A 7592-nucleotide genomic window follows, 5' to 3' on the forward strand; every position below is an offset into this window, starting at 1 on the left:
TAAACATTATTATTAAAGCTCTCCCCATTATGAATTCCCTAAGCTTTGATCTATTTTTTTTGAGACAGAGCCTCAAGCCGTCACCCTGGGTAGAGTGCCTTGGCATCATAGCTCACAGCAACCTCCAGCTCCTGGGCTCAAGCAATTCTCCTGGTTCCGCCTCCCAAGTAGCTGGGACTACAGGCACCTGCCACAACACCAGCTATTTTTTGATTGCAGCCATCATCGTTGTTTGGTGGGCCTGAGCTGGATTCAAACTTGCCTGCTCAGGTGTATGTGGCTGGCACCTTAGCCACTTGAGCCACAGGCACTGAGCCTGCTTTGATCTATTTTTAACTGAAGTATTTTAATTTATTCATTCAGCCAGCATTTGTTACTTCATTTATTCAACATAGATTTGTTGGTACTATGAACAGGTTTAGGCACTACTGTAGGTATTACGAATACAATGAGAAACAAAGATGAACAAAGTTTCTTATCTCATGGAACTTGAAAAAACACAATAAATATACAAATAAAATAATAGGTAATGATAGATGTAGGTAATAACAGATGCTATTAAGAACACTAACTGATGTGGGGTAGAGTGGTTAAGGGGGGTAGTGTATAGGGGCATGGCTCCCTAACATGAGCAGAGCACAAGGCCAAGTCCCCTGGAAGATGTGAATCTAAAATAGCTCCTGAGATCTGGGCTTTGGGAAAGATCCAATCCCAACTCTGCCCAGAGGCAGATTTACCAGGAACTAACACTAAGGCGTTCATCTATCTTCTTTTGAAAGCTTCTGTTCACATCTTTGCCCACTCTTTTACTGTAGATATTGGTCTAGGCAAGGAATTTATGACTAAAACCCCAATGGCAATTTCAGCAACAACAAAAATAAATAAATGAGATTTGATTAAATTTAGAAACTTCTGCATAGCCAAGGAAATAATCAACAAAGCAAATAGATAACCTACAGAATGGGAGAAAATATTCACAAACTGTATATCTAATAAAGGGCTAATATCTAGCATCTGCAAAGAACTCAAGCAAACCATCAAGAAAAAAACCAAACAACCCTATATACTTTTCCTTTTTAAATTAAAGAGTTCAGTAAATGGTAGCTATTACTAATATATAGGGAAGTTTGGATTAATAACCTAGTAGTATGACATGGTTTGTTTCTAGGACCATTGTGTTTTCCTCATACATACACAGGTTCCTCTTAGCATGGTAATTTCTGATCCTCTGATTCTCTGATTAATGCATAAATAGGCAAGATCAATGTCAAAGTTGCAAGTATGATGGTGAACTGTGATTTCATAAGTACTTAGTACAGTATTGAATGTTGGGTAGACTGATGGAAGCAGATGTGTTCATAATTATTCAGGTCATCCAGGATTTTCCTATATCATGGGAGAATAGCACAAAGTAGCATAAGTTGGGGCTTCCTATAGGACAGTTATGAATATGAAGAGATCAGTGTGGGCTGCAAACATCAGCAAAGTTTCAGAGGACACGTGATGAAAATTTGACCCTGATAATGGGGTAGATTGGACAGGTGGACCAGACGACTCAATATTCAAGATGTCAGAGGAGAAATGTTCTGGAAGAGTGGAAATCTGAGTGTAAGCGGTTAGGTAGGGGAAGACATGGAGGTCCTTAAGAAGAGCCTTAAAGAAGCTTTGAAAAATCATTTAAAATCCTGTAAACAGTAACACACAGTTTGACATTTCATTTAAATAAAAAACTGAATTTGTTTTGAAAAAATAATTAAAATTTTATCTCTGTTACTAGTTCACTTCATATTCCAGCTGGCTAAACCTTTGGTCTTAAAGCCACAAAGAAGAGAAAGCATTTGTCTTACCCTGGCAACACATCTGTGGGTCACAAGTCTAAGAAGTGATTCAGTCAGTCATGACTTGCCCAGACAGTTAAGACAGGGGCTGACTCATTAATGACCTGTTTTATTAATAATGGTTATTCAGCTAGCAGAAAGGGAATACTTTCCAGATGATGGGTCATCTAGAAACCAGCTTTAATGAGTAGTGGGTAGCTCTGAATGTTGGGGCAAGTGCCCATGGGAGTAGGGATAGCCACCACACTCTTGGTTGCAGACAATAGATACTGCACCTAGACACATGCCTAGTATGGCTAGATAGGGGAATGCGAAGCTTTGATAATAAAGTGGAGGACATTTAAAACATTTAATATTTAATGAAGAACATTTCATTAAGAAGGTTTTGCATGACTACTCTATTTTGGCAATTTGAGTCAATGCCCTACTGCCCAACACAAAGGGCAGCCTTGAGGCTTCTTGTCATTATTTAACCCCTCTTTAAAGAATGGACAAATAGCATAGTGGTTTTAGTGCCAGCCACATACACTGAGAGTGGCGGGTTTAAATTAGGCCTGGGCCAGCTAAACAACTGCAATTTTAAAAAAAGCTGGGCTTTGTGGCAGGCGCCTATAGTCCCAGCCCTTGGGAGGCTGAGGCAAGAGAATTGCTTAAGCCCAAAAGTTTAAGGTTGCTGTGAGTTGTGATGCTACAGCACTCTACTGAGGGTGACATAGTGAGACTGTCTCCAAAAAAAATAAAGAAAAAGAAAAAGAATGCACAATTAGAGGACAGCAGAACAGATAATACAAACAACCTTCTGGCTGAGGGGCAAGGACCACGTAGGGGTCAAAGTTCAGGAAAGGCCAATAGGTGAAGAGTGTCAAATCAGATGTCCAGCCAGGCCACACTGAGCTTTGTGTTTCTGTAGGGGTAAACTGGTCTCTGTAAATCACTTTATTCTGAACATTTATGTATTGTTTTATATTGGCTAACAAAAATGGCTGTTAGATATGTTTAACACTTGGAGTTTCAGTCATAGAAGTGTTAGCGATATGCATGAGATCGTTAAGTTATTCTCTTGAGATTTAAAAAATTTTCATTCTCTGGTCTTTTCTCTCCTCTCCTTTCCTTCTCTTCCTTTCTGTCTCTCCTCTCTCTAATAAGTATAGTACTACATAAAATCATTGGACCTTTAAAATCTGTATATGTCATTTTTATATGGGTAACTCTATATATCGAAAGTAGTTAAGTTAAAATGTCATGATAATTTTTGAATATAAGTGCTAAAAGAAAAACTGCAGACAAATTAAGTTTAATAGAGTTTAATTGAGCAAAGAATGATTCATGAATTGGACAGCTCCCTAGACCCAGAACCAATTTAGAGAAACTCCAGGACTCAGGACTGATACATTGTTGTATAACATTTATGGACATAAAAAGGAAAGTGGTGTACAGAAAATGGAAATGGGGTGCAGAAACAGCTGGATCGGTTGTGGCTGAACATTTGCTTTATCTGGACACAGTTTGATTGACCAAATGATGACTGCTGTGATTGGCTGAAACTTTGGTATGTATTACAGAATAATACTCCTAAGTCAGGTTTTCGGTTTATTTACATCTAAGTTACATTGCAGTTGTCTGTAAGGACTCAAGTATGTGAGTACAGAGGCTTTCTCAGGCCAAATTTAATTTGATTTTATAATTCCCCTCTTTTGGTCAACCTCTCAATTTTGAGCATTGAGGTTACTCTTGGTCATTGTTATAAAAGGAATTATTTGGTCCCATTTGTAATTTACAATTCACAATATCACATTATTCAAGTAATTCTTTATGTTATTGCTGATTTAGTAAAAGTAACACCTTTCAATGCTCAGTGAATATCTGCATACAAACATTTAAAGCACAGGTCGCGACCCCTTTGGGGGTCAAATGGCCCTTTCACAGGGGTCGCCCAAGACCATCCTGCATATCAGATATTTACATTATAATTCATAACAGTAGCAAAATTACAGTTATGAAGTAGCAACAAAAATAATTTTATGGTTGGGAGTCACCACAACATGAGGAACTGTATTAAAGGGTCGCAGCATTAGGAAGGTTGAGAACCACTGATTTAAGGCTTGAGAGGATACAGCACACAGGGGAGTGATTATGATAACTATCAAGAGGATGATACCAAAAGACCAAGGTGTATTCCTTAATAAGAGTCCTGGAATGAGCCAAACCAAGTCAAGTCAAAGTTTAGGCAATATAGACAGCCCAACAGTGTTTGAGTTTAATTTGCCATAGTCCTTGTTTCCTGTGTGATGGGACCATAGTTTGCTATAAAATGGCCTGATTTAAAGAGGTGTCCATTTTTGTTGTCAGCTTGGTAACACAAGTCATAATAACCTGGAGACTCATTAGAAGAAACATAAAGATTAGGAAACCCTGGAAAACCCAAGCTTGTCATCCACCATTAGAATGTCTGCAAACCAGCTGTTAGTTGCTCTTGTAAATACACCATGTGTTTCTCTCTCTCTCTCTCTCTCTTTTTTTTTTTTTTTGCAGTTTTTGGCCAGGGCTGGGTTTGAACCTGCCACCTCTGGCATATGGGGCTGACGCCCTACTCCTTTGAGCCACAGGTGCCGCCCATGTGTTTCTTTATCTTGAGAAATTTCCTGAATGTTTGGTGACATTGCCTCACAAAACAGCAGTACCAGTCACCTTTTAAATTAGGGAGAGAAAAGTACAAATTTCAGTTTTGTTCAATACCAAATGTAACCCCCAATTAGGCAAAAAAAAGATCTAAGCTGTGTGATTTTTTTTTTTAAGACACAGTTTCACTATATTTGTTGCCCTTGGTAGAGTGTGGTGGCGTCACAGCTCACAGCAACCTCAAGCTCTTGGGTTTAAGTGATTCTTTTGCTCAGCCTCCCAAGTCGCTGGGACTACAGGTGCCCACCACAACGCCTGGCTATTTTTTTTTGTTGTTGTTGTTTTGGCAGGCCAGGGCCGGGTTTGAACCTGCCAGCCCTACTGTACGTGGTCGGCACCCTAGTTGCCGGCACCCTATGTGATGTTTTATTAAGTGTTTTGGTTGAACTCCTATGTTATCATTCATCTTCAGAGAGTGCTTCTACTCGGTCTGATTGGATACAAAATCCAGGATTTTCCCCAATTTATAGGTTACCTTCAAATTCCATATACTTGGTACCCTACACTGCCAAGAGTGAGCTCCAGGAATGCCAGTGGAATCTTTCCTCAGTGGAAACTAGCTTATCTTCATCTGTTTCAAGGTTGGTGCTAATTTTGGTTATTGACCATTTTGGCCTCTGAGTGTAGGAGCTATTATGGGGACTTTCAGAGGGAGAATGAGCCACCTAAATAGCAAGATCTGAACTTGAGAGGCAGGAGAATAGAATAAGCAGATTCTCTGCAGACCCAATCTAGGTCCTCAGAGGTTGTTATACAACTCTTATCCAGGGCCACCTAATTGTGTTTGAGCAAGGGTCAGTTAAATTTGTTCACCCATAAATCTGCATAGCTAGCTATTAAGCATGGTATGGTTGGAAATTTACTTTATAGTATGCTATATAGCATGTAAACAAATTTAGTGAAAAGGACTCTACTGGATTTAATTCAGTGATACTATACACATACAATTACTTTTACCCACATAGGTAATTCCCGGTCTTAAATGCACAATGCCTAGAAGCATAATATACCTTTTGCAGGTGTCACTCAGATAGCTGTTCTGTATTTGGTAAGGATCAGTTTATTAACTGGAAAGGTTAGAATAGTGTTTGTAGTCCATGTAAAAAAGCAAGTAATAACTATGTTTAAAATACTGAGAACAATTTTCCACACTTCCTTTGGTGTTTTAGGGCGACTCTCTTTGGGTACACAGAGAGGCATTCATGGAATTGTTTCCTGATATTTTGGGCATTAGTCCACAAACCCAACAATTGTTCTGGTTTTGTGGCTAGAGTGTAAACTATAGCTAAAGCCATCTACTGATTATGGTACTAAGGATTTTCCCATTAAAAAAAGGGAAAGGATTGTGGTATATGTACACCATGGAATACTATGCAGCCTTAAAAAAGATGGAGACTTCACATCTTTTATGTTTACCTAGATGGAACTGGAACATAATCTTCTTAGTAAAGTATCTCAAGAATGGAAAAAAAAGTATCCAATGTACTCAATACTACTATGAAATCAATATATAACCACCTACTATAACTATAGTCCAGAAAGTAGAAGGGAAGAGGAGTGAGAGCGGAGGGGAGATATGGGAGGAGGGAAGGTATTCGGCGGGGGACCTCACCTACTGTGCATGATGCAATGGTACCTTTCAAAACTATTAAGATTTGAGTATAATTGTAATGGATGTGTTACTTAATGTAAGCATTTCACATTGTATATTGAAGGAGTACCCTGAACTCCATAAATGCATCAATGTACAAAGTTATGATTTAATAAAAAACAATTAAAAAGAAAAAAATAAATTAAGTAAATAAAAAAAAAAGGAAAGGAAAGGATTTGCATAACAGAAGATGAAAGAAAAAGAAGAAAAGTGAAACCTTTCCTGAGGGCAGAGACGTCTTGATCCATGATCTTGGGAAAGCTTTTCCATGTAGGATATTACCTACTTCTGGGGAGAAATTTCCCTGGCCATTTTTACATTAAAGTTTCAAACAGTTTTACAGTTTCAAGAGCCTTGGGCTCTTTTGAGTTGTGAGATGTGGACTCAAGGTTGGAAGCCCTGAAGCTTCACTGCAGAGTAGGTGGTGAGAAGAACTTGGTACAGTCCCTTCCAAGGAGGTTCAAGGGCAGGCTTCCTCTGATGTCATTTCTGAAAGACCTAATCCCTGCTTTTTCAACCATGAAGAGTTTGAGTGTCCAAGGCTGATGGATCACAAAAAGCTTCCTTTACCTGATGAAAATACAGATTGGCACAATGTGTTAAATCCTTGCAATATTTAGTCATTCTAGCATTTAGGAGAGCAGGAGATGCATAAAGTCCTATTTCTAGGATCATATGACTTCAAGTAACTATTCCATAAAGAGTCAATCTATGGGAGTAGATGTGATTGTCACTAAAACCAATTGTAATGCCTTTGGTCAGGGCAACCTGCTTGATTCAGCTAAAAATTTCAGTTTTAAGATGACATTTGTTCTTTCAATCTTTCCAGAACACTCAGGGTGATAGGGACGATGATGATGCCACTGTATCCATGACATCATATTTAACTCTTCATAATTTGCCAAGTAAAATGCATTTCCCCACTGCTGGAGGTTTCTCCAGGATTCCAGGATGCCCCATAAAGGAAATACACTTTCTAGTAATGTCTTAGCTACTGTCCCTGAATGGGAAAGCCTCTACTCAACCAGAAAACATGCACACTATTATAAGTGCATAGTGATCTCCCAGTGAGAATGGCAACTGAATGAAGTCTGTAAATATTCAAATAGTCCATCAGGTGGTAGAAATAGACCACTCGGAGTTTTCATTGTTTTCCCAGGATTGAGTCTGACAAACCAAACATTGGTTGCAATTTATTTTAGCAATTGTGAAACAGTCATTCCACCAATATATAGTTTTTTGTAATCTGAATCATTTTCTCTATTCCATGATGAGTTGTAGAGTGCAGACTTTTTAACAATGGAAGTTTCAATGACTTGGGAAGAACCAGGCAGCTATCCAGGCTCTCTGTGAGTCCACATTTAACATTAAATTTATGTTCTTTGTTTCTTTATTTGTTTTTTTGTTTATTTATTTATTTATTT

The sequence above is a fragment of the Otolemur garnettii genome, unplaced genomic scaffold, assembly GCF_000181295.1.
Source record: "Otolemur garnettii isolate 467f Iridium unplaced genomic scaffold, OtoGar3 scaffold00004, whole genome shotgun sequence".
Lineage (NCBI taxonomy): Eukaryota > Metazoa > Chordata > Mammalia > Primates > Galagidae > Otolemur > Otolemur garnettii.